This window comes from Anomaloglossus baeobatrachus, assembly GCF_048569485.1.
Source record: "Anomaloglossus baeobatrachus isolate aAnoBae1 chromosome 5 unlocalized genomic scaffold, aAnoBae1.hap1 SUPER_5_unloc_27, whole genome shotgun sequence".
Taxonomy (NCBI): domain Eukaryota; kingdom Metazoa; phylum Chordata; class Amphibia; order Anura; family Aromobatidae; genus Anomaloglossus; species Anomaloglossus baeobatrachus.
In genome coordinates, this window is record NW_027441803.1 from 203,917 (window position 1) to 218,361 (window position 14,445).

Here is a 14,445-nt window from a genome sequence, read left to right on the forward strand (position 1 = left end):
ATCAGAGATCACCATTACTATAGTATAGTAACCCGTTCGTTAGGTTACTATGGCAATGGTGGTAGCGGTGACATCACCGCTTACCAACCTGCAGCCTCTGATCACTCATTGAGTGATTAGACAGTGCGAGAGCAGCAGCAGCAGCGTTCTTCCTCCCCCCGTGCATTCTGATATAGCAGAGCTAGATCAGTGACAGAAGACCAGGATCGTGGAGGGGTGAGAGGGAGTAATAAAGATGGAGTCCCTAAGTGTGTGTGTATTTATTTCTAATAAAGTATTTTTTCTCTGTGTGGGGTCTTTTTTTTTTTTTTTAAACCCTTTATTGGAGATTCTTAATGGCCGGGTTAAACTTGCCTAACATTAAGAATATTGGGCTTAACACCAGCTGGTAAAACAAAGCCGGTATTAATCCCTTATTACCCAGCCTGTAACCTGCCACCAGGTCAACTGGAAGAGTTGATACAGCGCCAGAAGATGGCGCCTCTATGAAAGCGCTATTTTCTGAGGTGGCTGCGGACTGCAATTTGCAGCAGGGGGGCAGAAAGCTTGGGCCACCCTGCGCTGCAGATTCAAATCCCCAGCTGCCTAGTTGTACCTGGCTGGATACAAAAATTGGGCAAAGCACACGTCATTTTTTTTTTTTTAATTATTTCATGAAATTCATGAAATAATTAAAAAAAATGACTTTCCTATATTTTTTGTTCCCAGCCAGGTACAAATAGGCAGCTGGGGGTTGGGGGCAGCCTGTACCTGTCTGCTGTACCTGCCTAGCATACAAACATATGGCGAAACCCACGTCATTTTTTTTTTCTGGCAAAAAACTTTTTTTTTTTGTAAAAATAAAAGGGCTTCCTAGTATTTTGATTGCCAGCCAAGGTAAAGCCAGGCAGATGGGGGTGGCAGCCCGTATCCATCTGCTTTATGTGCGCTGAGAATCCAAAATACCGCGGAGCGCTACGTCATTTTTTAAATTATTTATTTTTATACAACTATATATTGTATATGTGGCCATTTTTCACACTGTCCTTTTTTGTCTCATATTTACACATCATCCAGATACGCACCTGTTCACATTGTAAAGATGCTGCCAGTACGGTTTGAAGTCAGGTTAGTACCAGCGTGGGAAACCAGCAAGGGATCCCCTGTTTCATTCTGTTTTTTCTATTGTATAATGCATATAACAGGGAGTGATGCTCTCTGTTTGCTGGATTTGCACTCTAGCTCCTGGCTGCTTCATTAGCCTTTTTTTGTGTTCACCAGCTGATCTTGTAGGTTTTTAAAACCCAGAAAAGATGCAGTGTAGTGTAGGACCCAGCAAAGGAGGGTGCCGTGAAGGGGCGCTGGGCTGGTAATACAATGGCCATTATAATATTCCAAATACCTCCATTTATGTTATAAGGTAGAATTTATTTTGGTTTTTCACAGTGTGCGGCTGGTCCTTTTTTGTCTCATATATATATATATATATATATATATAAAATTATATATGTACACACATACATACATACATACAGTGCCTACAAGTAGTATTCAACCCCCTGCAGATTTATCAGGTTTACACATTCGGAATTAACTTGGCATTGTGACATTTGGACTGTAGATCAGCCTGGAAGTGTGAAATGCACTGCAGCAAAAAAGAATGTTATTTCTTTTTTTATTTTTTTTTTTAAATTGTGAAAAGTTTATTCAGAGGGTCATTTATTATTCAACCCCTCAAACCACAAGAATTCTGTTTGGTTCCCCTAAAGTATTAAGAAGTATTTCAGGCACAAAGAACAATGAGCCTCACATGTTTGGATGAATTATCTCTTTTTCCAGCCTTTTCTGACTAATTAAGACCCTCCCCAAACTTGTGAACAGCACTCATACTTGGTCAACATGGGAAAGACAAAGGAGCATTCCAAGGCCATCAGAGACAAGATCATGGAGGGTCACAAGGCTGGCAAGGGGTACAAAACTCTTTCCAAGGAGTTGGGCCTACCTGTCTCCACTGTTGGGAGCATCATCCGGAAGTGGAAGGCTTATGGAACTACTGTTAGCCTTCCACGGCCTGGACAGCCTTTGAAAGTTTCCACCCGTGCCGAGGCCAAGCTTGTCCGAAGAGTCAAGGCTAACCCAAGGACAACAAGGAAGGAGCCCCGGGAAGATCTCATGGTAGTGGGGACATTGGTTTCAGTCAATACCATAAGTAACGTACTCCACCGCAATGGTCTCCGTTCCAGACGAGCCCGTAAGGTATCTTTACTTTCAAAGCGTCATGTCAAGGCTCGTCTACAGTTTGCTCATGATCACTTGGAGGACTCTGAGACAGACTGGTTCAAGGTTCTCTGGTCTGATGAGACCAAGAACGAGATCTTTGGTGCCAACCACACACGTGACGTTTGGAGACTGGATGGCACTGCATACGACCCCAAGAATACCATCCCTACAGTCAAGCATGGTGGTGGCAGCATCATGCTGTGGGGCTGTTTCTCAGCCAAGGGGCCTGGCCATCTGGTCCGCATCCATGGGAAGATGGATAGCACGGCCTACCTGGAGATTTTGGCCAAGAACCTCCGCTCCTCCATCAAGGATCTTAAGATGGGTCGTCATTTCATCTTCCAACAAGACAACGACCCAAAGCACACAGCCAAGAAAACCAAGGCCTGGTTCAAGAGGGAAAAAATCAAGGTGTTGCAGTGGCCTAGTCAGTCTCCTGACCTTAACCCAATTGAAAACTTGTGGAAGGAGCTCAAGATTAAAGTCCACATGAGACACCCAAAGAACCTAGATAACTTGGAGAAGATCTGCATGGAGGAGTGGGCCAAGATAACTCCAGAGACCTGTGCCGGCCTGATCAGGTCTTATAAAAGACGATTATTAGCTGTAATTGCAAACAAGGGTTATTCCACAAAATATTAAACCTAGGGGTTGAATAATAATTGACCCACACTTTTATGTTGAAAATTTATTAAAATTTAACTGAGCAACATAACTTGTTGGTTTGTAAGATTTATGCATCTGTTAATAAATCCTGCTCTTGTTTGAAGTTTGCAGGCTCTAACTTATTTGCATCTTATCAAACCTGCTAAATCTGCAGGGGGTTGAATACTACTTGTAGGCACTGTACATATACAGCTCTTCCATTTTCAGCTTTTCTTATTTTTTTCTTTATATTTTTGAGTAAAATGTAAATTGTTCTTTTATTCTATAAACTACCGAATTTTCAACCCAAAAATGTTGTATTTATTTTACAACAATTTCCATTTTACTCAAAAATATACTGTATTTTTCAGATTATAAAACGCACTTTTCCTCCCAAAAATTTGGGAACAAAATGAGGGGTGCATCTTAAAATCCGAATATAACTACCTGGGGGGCCTGTCTGTGCAGGGATCGGGTGTGTTCAGGCGGCCGGGTGCCTGTGGCCACGTGCGGGCGGCAGCCGGGTGCCTGTGTGCGGGCGGCAGCTGGGTGCCGCTCTGTGCGGGCGGCTGTGCGGCAGGTTTCCCAGTGTGTGCGCTTTCCCAGTTTCAAATGATGGCGACAGGAGTCAGCGCATGCGCAGATGGAGCTCTTGGATGAAGACTCCATCTGCGCACGCGCCACTCCTGGATTCAACGCGTGCGCAGATTAAGCCCTTGAATGAGAGCTCCATCTGCACATGCGCCGCTCCAATCGCCATTATTTGAACCGGAACCGCAGAGACACTGGGACACTCAATGCACCGACCTGCTGCACCACTCACCCGGCGCTGCTGCTGCTGCCACTGACCCGCTGCGCTTGCTGCCACAGATGCCACTGCGCCTGCCATCACTGACCCGCCACGCCTGCCACCACTGACCTGCCACACCTGCCGCAACTGACCCGCCACACCTGCCGCCGCCGCGCCTGCAGCCACTGGCCCACCGCGCCTGCCATCACAACCTCTGCCTCCTGTGAGCCCGCTCCACCATTGCTGCTGCCCCCCTCCGGTAAGACAACACCGGAGTATAAGACGCACTCCATTTTTATTTTTTTTACCTTTTTTATATCTAAATTTGGGGTGCGTCTTATAAAGCAAAAAATACGGTACCTATAAAGAGAAAAATGAGAAAAATTGAAAATTTTGCAGTTGCCTCTTAACTTTTGCCAGGGCTGTGAGTATATATTTTTAAATAATTTTGTTTTATAAATAAAATGTACACAATATATAGTTGTATAAAAAGAAATTATTTAAAAAAAAGCCGTAGCGCTCCGCGGTATTTTTAATACTCAGCACAGACGAAGCGGACGGCTACGGGCTGCCACCTCCACCCCACCTGCCTGGCTCTACCTGACTGGCAATCAAAATACAGGGATGCCCATTAATTATTTTTTTTAATTAACCCCTTCACGACCGCGGGCAGTAAAATTACGTCCTATTTTAACGTGACTTAACGACCAGGGACGTAATTTTACTGCCTAAACTTCATTTGATTGCCGTGGCCATAGCAACGGCTTTCAAATGATGTCCCCTGCTGTTTCTTACAGCAGGGGACCTTTGCTTGACCCCAGGGGGGGCGGCATCGCCACCCCCTATCGACGATCGATGTGATTGGCTGTTCAAATCTGAACCGCCAACCACATCGATCGCACTAATTTCGGCAAAAATAATGCCCGAATTAGTGCGATCCTGTGAGATCCAGCTATGAGATGCCGCAGCTGCTGCAGCATATCATAGGTGGACCTCAAACATGCCGCCCCCAGCCCCTGCAGCACTGATTGGAGCGATCGTGCTATGACGCGCAATCGCTCCAATCAGTGTGCAGTGGGGCGGTCTGATCTGCCGGTGGCCGCCCTCCCCAGGCCTGTGCTGGCCTGTGAGCCCTCCCCCAACATGTCTGCAGCGTGGAGTGGCTGGTACTTTTGGTACCACGCCACCGCTGCTGCTGCCGCCGCCGCCTCTGATGTCTCCGCCGCTCCTGCTCCAATGGTAAGTATTCCGCCCCCCTGCGCGCTCCCGTGAAGGCCCCTGCGCGCTCCCGTGAAGGCTCCTGCCCGTGCCCCCCCCGATCTGCCCCCCTACGCCCCGATCTGCCCCCCGGCATCCCGATCTGCTACCACCGCTGCTGCTGAGGTCACCGCTGCTGCTGCAAAGTGAGTACTGTGCTCACTTTGCAGCCCGTGCGCGCTCCCGTGGTGCCCCTGCGCGCTGCCGTGATAGCCCCTGCCGTGCCCCCCCCGCGATCTGCTCCCCCCAACCACACCAAACCCCCCCCCGACATCCCGATCCGCTCCCCCCGCGATCTGACTGCCTCCCCCATTATTTCTATTCTGCTTCTGCAGCTCCCTCTCCGGTCTCCCCCTCTGCTCTCCCCCTCCCCCTCTGCTCTCCCCCCCCTCTGCTCTCAACCCCCCCTCTGCTCTCCCCCCCCCTCTCCCCCTCTGCTCTCCCCCGACGTCCTCTTACCTGTCTTCACCGGCCTGATCACATCTGCGTCCATCGCTGGGTCCTTCCTGGGCATTCTGCTGATCTGCCTGCTGCTCCTGTAAAGCTGTCCATCTCTCTGCCATCTGTTCCTCTGCAGCTCTTCTGGTCAGTGATCCTCCTGCTAGTCCTCTGGGTACTGTGAGTATAACTTTTTTTTTTTTTTTCCGTATCCCCTGTCCATTTTTACACCTCATCCGTCCGTGCGTCCCGCCAAGCGCTGATCAGGAATGCAGATAACGGATCGGCATCCCTGCTCAATTTTTGGCGTGACTTTTTTTTCCGTATCCCCGACGCTTTTTGTATCGCATCCGTCCATGCGTCCCGCCGAGCGCTGATCAGGGATGCAGATAACGGATCTGCATCCGTGGTCAGTTTTTGGCGTGACTTTTTTCCGTATTCACGACGCTTTTTGTATCGCATCCGTCCGTGCGTCCCGCCGAGCGCTGATTAGGGATGTAGATAACGGATCGGCATCCCTGCTCAATTTTTGGCGTGACTTTTTTCCGTATTTGCGACGCTTTTTGTATCGCATCCGTCCGTGCATCCCGCCAAGCGCTGATCAGGGATGCACATAACGTATCTGCATCCATAGTTAATTTTTGGCGTGACTTTTTTTTTTACGTATCCCCGACGCTTTTTTTTATCGCATCCGACCGTGCATCCTGCAGCGGCCGATCAGTGCACCGCGTCTGTGCGTTTGAAAAGTCAAATGGCGCTCCTTCTCTTCTGAGCCCCGCCATGCGCTCAAACAATTACTTTCCACCACATATGAGGTATCTGCGTACTCAGGAGAAATTGCACAATACATTTTATGGTGCATTTTTTCCTGATAGCCTTGTGAAAAAAAAAGCTACCTAGTTGAAGCAACCGTTTTGTGGTAAAAAAAATTTTTTTTCTTTTCACGGCTCAACGCTATAAACTTCTGTGAAGCCCCCAGGGGTTCAAAGTGCTCACCAAACATCTAGAAAAATTATTTGAGGGCTCTAGTTTCCAAAATGGTGTCACTTGTGGGGGAGCTCCACTGTTTAGGCACCATAGGGGGTCTCCAAACGTGACATGGCGTCCGCTAATGATTCCAACCAATTTTGCTGTCAAATGGCGCTCCTTCTCTTCTGAGCCCCGCCATGCGCCCAAACAATTACTTTCCACCACATATGAGGTATCTGCGTACTCAGGAGAAAATGCACAATACGTTTTATGGTGCATTTGTTCCTGATAGCCTTGTGAAAAAAAAAGCTACCTAGTTGAAGCAACCGTTTTGTGGTAAAAAAAAATTTTTTCTTTTCACGGCTCAACGCTATAAACTTCTGTGAAGCCCCCAGGTGTTCAAAGTGCTCACCAAACATCTAGAACAATTATTTGAGGGCTCTAGTGTCCGAAATGGGGTCACTTGTGGGGGAGCTCCATTGTTTAGGCACCTCAGGGGGTCTTCAAACCCGACATGGCGTCCGCTAACAGGTGCAGCTAATTTTGCACTCAAAAATTCAAATGGCGCTCCTTGCCTTCCGAGCACTGCTGTGTGTCCAAACATTTGATTTCCACCACATATGAGGTATCTGCGTATTCAGGAGAAAATGCACAATACATTTTATGGTGCATTTTTTCCTGTTACCCTTGTGAAAAAAAAAAGCTACCTAGTTGAAGCAACCGTTTGTGGTAAAAAAAAAAAATTTTTCTTTTCACGGCTCAACGCTATAAACTTTTGTGAAGCCCCCAGGGGTTCAAAGTGCTCACCAAACATCTAGAAAAATTATTTGAGGCCTCTAGTTTCCAAAATGGGGTCACTTGTGGGGGAGCTCCATTGTTTAGGCACCTCAGGGGGTCTTCAAACCCGACATGGCGTCCGCTAATGAGTGCAGCTAATTTTGCGTTCAAAAATTCAAATGGCGCTCCTTCCCTTCCGAGCTCTGCCGTGCGCCCAAACAATTGATTTTTACCACATATGGGGTATCAGCGTACTCAGGAGAACATGCACAATAAATTGTATTGTGTACTTTCTCTTTTCTCCCTTGTAAAAATGAAAATTTTATGGCTAAAGTAACATTTTTGTGTTAAAAAGTAAAATTTTCATTTTTTCCTTCCACATTGCTTTGGTTCCTGTGAAGCACCTAAAGGGTTAATAAACTTATTGGATGTGGTTTTGAGCAGTGTGAGGGGTGTAGTTTTTAGAATGGGGTCACTTTTGGGTATTTTCTGTCACCTAGGCCTCTCAAAGTCACCTCAAATGTAATGTGGTCCCTAAAAAAAATTATTTTGTAAATTTTGTTGGAAAAATGAGAATTTGCTGATGACCTTTGACCCCTTCTAACTTCCTAACGGAAAAAAAATGTGTTTCGAAAATTGCGCTGATGTAAAGTAGACAAGTGGGAAATGTTATTTAGTAACTATTTTGTGTGACATATTTCTCAGATTTATGGGCATAAATTTTCAAAGTTTGAAATTTGCGAAATTTTCAAAATTTTCGCCAAATTTCCACAAATAAACGCAAAACATATCGGCCTAAATTTACCACTGACATGAAGTACAATATGTCACGAAAAAACAATCTCAGAATCGCCAGGATCCGTTGAAGCATTCCAGAGTTATAACCTGTCAAAGTGACACTGGTCAGAATTGCAAAAAATGGCCCGGTCATTAGGGTGTTTTAGTGGCCGGGGGTGAAGGGGTTAATTAAAAAAAATAATTAGAAAAAAAATTTGTGGGCTCCCGCTGTATTTTGATTGCCAGTCAAGTACAGCCAGTCAGCTGGGGGCAGGGATTCTCGGCAGCCCGCAGCCGCCCCTGTAAGTGGCGCATTGTTCCTTAGCGCCTTTTACAGGCGCTTTACCCGGCTCATCCAGTGGCCCTGGTGGTTGTGGCACGCTGGGTAATAAAGGGGTTAATACCAGCTTTGTATTCTCAGATGGTACTAAGTCCGAAATTCATGGTGTCACGCCAAATTAGACATGGCCACCATGAATTTCTATTAAAACAGTAAAAAAAACACAGAAAAAAGCTTTTTTATTAGAAATATAACAAAAAAAACATTTAGAGAATCCATCTTTATAATAAAAAAATCCTTAATCCGACGTGATCCACAGATAGAGCATTGTGAGCTTCATCACTCTGTACAGACACAGTCTATACTCAGTGAGAAGTAGAGATCATTGTCAGCTCTGCTACATCGTTCTGTACAGAGCAAGAAGCAGGCTGACAGTGAGGGGATGATTGCACTTGCGTCTTGCATGGGCAACACCCCACACAGACTGATCTCAGGACAGGAAGCGCTTCAACTGCATGGAAACAGAAGCAGCCGACCCGCTGCTGTCTGGAGATTGATGCGATGCGACACTCGCACAGTGACAGTCACAGTTCAATAGAGTCTATGAGCCATTATTGAAATAGTCCAGCCAGCATATACAGAAGGGGAGCGATAGATACTTTCTCCTCTACAGCATGTGATCAAAGACATTAGCAAGCAACCCAGCAGAAAATAACTCGTTAGCCTGCCCAAGCCTTTGGTTCGAAGTCTGCGTCTCCCTGCGCTGCTCACAGGCATCAGAGCAGTTAACATGCAAGAGTACCAGAATCTATCATTTCCAGAGATCCTGACGCCGCCATGACTGTTGGCAAAACATGCAAAAATCTCCATGTAACATTGATCCACAACATACACTGTGTTCCAAATTATTATGCAAAAAATATTTTTTCATATTTTCCTAAATTAACTTTATGAATTGCAGTCATTATTATTTTCCAGTCATCTACTATTCGAGTATAATTGAAATGTTTTTGATCAAACTGCCTATGATAACAGTATATTTTTAAAAATAATAAACACTTAAAATGCACTCAAAATGCACGTTCCAAATTATTATGCACAGCAGAGTTTTCAACCTTTTTATTTTAAATTTGAAAAAGAAAATGGTCAATTGTGAAATTATAAGCATTATCAGCTTATTACAAAATGAAATCAGTTTTCAAGTCAAAACTTAATTCTAGGTTACATTTGCACATAGGACCACTTGTTCGAAAGAAGCTTCTGAACTCTCTTGTCCATTGAATTTGTCAGTTTTTGGATGGTTTGTGCTTCAATTGTTTTGCATGTGGACAGAATACCCTCCCAGAGCTTTTGCTTAGATGTGAACTGCCTCCCGCCATCATAGACACTCCTTTTGATGATGCTCCAGAGGTTCTCAATGGGGTTGAGGTCAGGGGAAGATGGTGGCCACACCATAAGTTTGTCCTCTTTTATTCCCATAGCAGCCCGAGATGCAGATGTGTTATTTGCAGCATGAGACGGTGCATTATCATGCATGAAAATGATCTTGCTGAGGAATGCACGGTTCTTCCTCCTGAACCATGGCAGGAAGTGCTGTTTTAGAAACTCCACATAGATTATGGAGTTCAGCTTTACCCCTTCAGGGATCCTAAAGGAGCCGACAATCTCTCTCCCCATGATTCCAGCCCAAAACATTACTCCACCTCCTCCTTGTTGGTGCCTTAGCCGTGTTTTCATGGGGTGTCCATCAACCAGCTATCCTCCACTCCATCCATCTGGACCATCGAGTGTTGCACAACACTCATCGGTGAACAAAACAGTTTGGAAGTTAGTCTTCATGTATCGTTTGGCCCACTGGAGCCGTTTCTGCTTGTGTGCAATGGATAGAGGTGGTCGACAGGATGGCTTACGCACTGCTGCAAACCTCTGAAGGACCCTGCATCTTGTTGTTCGGGGGACGTTGGAGGCACCAGCAGCATCAAAAACTTGTCTGCTGCTATGACAAGGCATTTTAGCTGCTGCTCTTTTAACCTGACGCAATTGCCTGTTGGAAAGAGTCCTCAATTTTATCTTATCAGCACGCACACGTGTGTGCTGTGAATCAGCTACATACTTCTTGATTGTGCGATGATCACGATGAAGTGTCTTGGCAATGTTGATTGTAGTCATGCCTTGACCTAAATACTCCACAATTTGTTGCTTCTCAGCAGCCAACACATTCTTTTTCTTTCCCATTTTGGCAAAAAACATAGGCTGCTTAATAATGTGGAACAGCCTTCTTAAGTAGTCTTGCCTTTATTTCGACACACCTGCCAAACTAATTTTCACAGGTATCTGCAATTGCTTTCAGTGATATAAAAAGCCCTAATACACATCACCATCAATGAGTTTAAATGACAAGCAAAATTTTTTAACCTTATCACTCCAAAACTCTTTTTGCATAATAATTTGGAACACAGTGTAGACAGTTTCAAAGAATTTTTTTTTCAAGACGAACATAAAATAGTTACAGACAGATGCCGGATATTTAACAGAATTGTCCGGGACTATAACGTTGATGGCCTAACCTTAAGCTTTGTAACCAAAGCAGGTAGCAGGGTTTTGCAGTCTGTGCAGATAAACATTAGGGCTCCAGTTCATCAAGACCGGCGATTGACACTGACAAATAACATCAGGGACTGGAGTGAGATTTCTGGCATAGGGAATGCCGCAGTTTGTTATGAATTAGAGAAGCGGTGGCATCACACCCTTCTTCTGACCAAGCTCTGCCCATTTTGGCAAAGCTGGTTAAAATTGGTGTGAACACACACACACACACACACACACACCAGCCTTTGGTCACATGACGTGATGTCAAAAAGGTCCTTAAGCAGTCCTATAATTGGCATATAAACACCGGGCCCCTATGAGAATGGGGGCCCTGTGAAATTGTCCAGTTTGCTCTCCCTTTCCTCTAATGCCAGTTCTGCATGCCACCCTGTGTCCTGTTCAGTTTAGACTCCTGCAAGTAAAAGACCTTTGGTTACATCATGTCACATGACTTTGAAGTCATCAAAGGTCCTTAAACAATCAACCTTAGAATACAACTGATGGGCTCCATAAGAGTGGGGTTCCTGAGAAATTGCGCAGTTTGACTCCTCCCAACTCCTGACTGTAACTAGCGCTTATTTTTGGAGTAGTGCTTATGTACCACCCCGCTCTCAGCAGCCGATGCTGCTCGGTTCAGGACCTTCTGTGGGTGGTTCTTGGGTCTCCGGACCCGGGGGTCTCGCGGTCACTTCAATTGAAAAGGGGGTTATGGTGTATGGGATTTTGGAAAGTTTGTACATGATGCCACCCACGGTATATGGTAAATTGGGTACTACCGCTGCCGTTGAGGGGACTCCCGGGGGCGTTGGGCTGGCAGCTGGATGTTGTTAACCCTCCGTGGGTAGGGATGGATGCCTCGGGGCCCAGTGGGAGTTGTGGTGGTGGCAGGGAATGCAGGGAGCAGAAAACTCACAGTTCAGTTGTCCTGGTGTTGGATGAGGCTGCATTCATGTGTAGGGTCAGGAAGCACAGAGTCCAGTACTTAACCAGAAATTGCCGGTGTACGTAGGCCTTTGGTACGGGGGTGTTCGGATCCCACACCCGGTACAAGAAGCAGGGCCCTCTCTCTCTCCTGCACTCCAGCTATGAGTTACCTTCTCTGTTTCAGACGGGGGAAGTTCTTTCTTTGCACAAATCCGGGGTCCCGGGCACACTACCGGCGGGCCACTACCCTGCCCCAGTCCACTACGGGTGGCCCTGAACCTACTCTCCACTTCAGCTCCAAGACTCTGCTTTTTCTTTGCTCCACTTCCTCAGCAGCACAAGAGCTGCAGCCCCTGTCTGCTCTCCTTCCACCGACTGACTCAACTCCTCCCCTCCTGCTCTTTTTGTTACACTGGGGGGGGAGATGTGGCTGCTTCACTGTACCAGTGTGGGATCAGGTGGTACCAAAGAGGTTGAACTCTTTCTGTGACTACCTGGTTTTGCCAGGGCGTCACACTTATATTTCAAACATTCTCCAAAAATCCCATAAAATTATTTTCGGTGTAGGTCGTATTTTCAGCGAAACAGGGTATTCATGAACCCTCTGCAGGTATTTAACCCCTTCACGACCCATGACGGATATATCTGTCGCGGGCGGGGAGGAGGGTGTCAGCACTGCGCTCACCCCTCTGCTCGGGTCCGGCTGCGGCTGCTCAGTGGTGGCTCGAGCTGTGGGCCGGATCCCGGGGGTTCTCAAGCGGCGCTCCTCGCCCGTGAGTGAAAGGGGATTTGGGTGTTGGGATATTGTCCGTGACGTCACCCACGGTTGTGGTGATTTCACCACCGCTGCTCTATATGGGGGTCCCAGGAGTGATGGTATGTAGCAGCGAGTTGTTGTGTTGCCCCTCCGTGGGTAGGGGTTGGTGATCCCGGGGCCCGGTGATGAGATGTGGGATGCAGGGCCTGGTGGGCACGGGGACGCGGGGGCAGCGCTGTGCCTTGCGGCACTGTGGTACTCACTCAGCCTGAGACGTTGACACAGTTTTACGGTAAACCACACGGCTGGAAAGACGGTTCCCACGGACGGCTGCACTTGCGGTCCCCAGAAGGTGACGGTGATGTCCCTTTTCCTGCACCTAATGTCTTGGATGGTTTCGATGGGTCCCCACCGGTAAACCGCTCCCCGGCTTCAAGCTGGACCGGAGGAGCTCTACTCTTTGCCCGCACGCGCTGGCCCTTAGAAACTGGTGCCCTGGCGGTGGCGGTGTCTCTACTGTAATGGTTGAGCTGTTGCCTTCAATCGGGACTTGGTTGTTGGGGGATCTCCGTCCCCTTCACTGACGGATTCGGCAAATTTGGCGACTCCTAGCCTTGCCGGGGTCCGAGAGGCCCCTGCCCTGGTGCTGACTGTCCTTTGCACGCTGCTCCAGACCGCCGGGTCACCACTCGTCCGCGGTCCTTCCAGGAACTCCCGAACAGTCACCCCTCCAGACAGTCACCGTCGTCTGCTGACCTTGCTGACCCTGTCCTGCACACAGCTGGACTCACTTCAGGCTTTCTTTCTGTCACCTTTCACCTTCCTTCAGCTTCTCTTACTCCTCCTTTTACCACTTCACTTTCCTGTTTACTCAAGCTCTCCCTGAGCTAAACTGCCTGGTTTTTCCCGCCTCCAGAGCTGTTTACTCCTCGGTGGGCGGAGCCAACCGCCTGGCCCACCCCCTGGTGTGAACATCAGTCTCTGGAGGAAGGCAACAAGGATTTTGGTTAGCTGTGATGTTCCTAACTGGGGTGTAGGGTGTGGTGGTGCAATGACCTGTGACCCCTGGCTTGCCCAGGGCGTCACATATCCGTCATGGATCGTGTGAGGTTAATCTCCGCCCCCTGCCGTGGGCAGGTCGCGGCGATCCGCGCACATATCAGCTGTTTTCAACAGCTGACATGTGTGCCTGCATGTTACGAGTGGAATTACAATCCACCCACGACATTTAACCCCTTACATCTCGCTGCCAAAGTCTGGCAGCGAGATGTATATGCGCGCAGCCATTACTTTCTCCTACCGCCGCCCCCACCGGAAGTCACGTGCGTGATCACGTGACTTTCAGTGGTTGCCATGGTAGCACAGGGTCATGTGATGATTACTGTAGCTAACATGAGTCACTTCCTCTCAGTGCCGGCATAGTGCCAGCACGGAGAGTTAAGGCCCCGTCACACACACAGATAAATCTTTGGCAGATCTGTGGTTGCAATGAAATCATGAACATATTGTTCCATTTGTACACAGCCACAAACCTGGCACTGATTGTCCACAATTTAACTGCAACCACAGATCTCAAAGATTTATCTCTGTGTGTGACAGGGCCTTAAATCAGCGTATCTGCAGTTCTCAGCTCTGCATCTGAGATCTACAGATAGGGCAGAGCGATCGAATTGTTAATCCATATAGCCCCCTAGGACTAGTAAAATAAAAAAATAAAGTAAAAAAAGTTTAAAAAAAAAAATAAAAAAACCTAAAAGTTCAAATCACCCTCCTTTCACCTTATTGAAAATTAAAGGGTTAAAAAAATAAAAAATATACTCATATTTGGTATCGCCGTGTTCAGAAATGCCCAATCTATCAAAATATAAAATCAATTAATCTGATTGGTAAATGGCTTAGCGGCAAAAAAATTCCAAACGCCAAAATTACGTTTTTTTTGTTGCCTCAAGTTTTGCGCAAAATGCAATAACAGGCGATCAAAAC

At 47.0% G+C, this 14,445-nt stretch overlaps 1 protein-coding gene across 1 annotated transcript in view; it reads right to left on the reverse strand.

The window, feature by feature from the left end:
• Positions 1–14,445, reverse strand: part of LOC142259103 (uncharacterized) — a 157,878-nt gene that overhangs the window by 142,110 nt on the left and 1,323 nt on the right. The gene's annotated exons all lie outside the window — the stretch shown is intronic.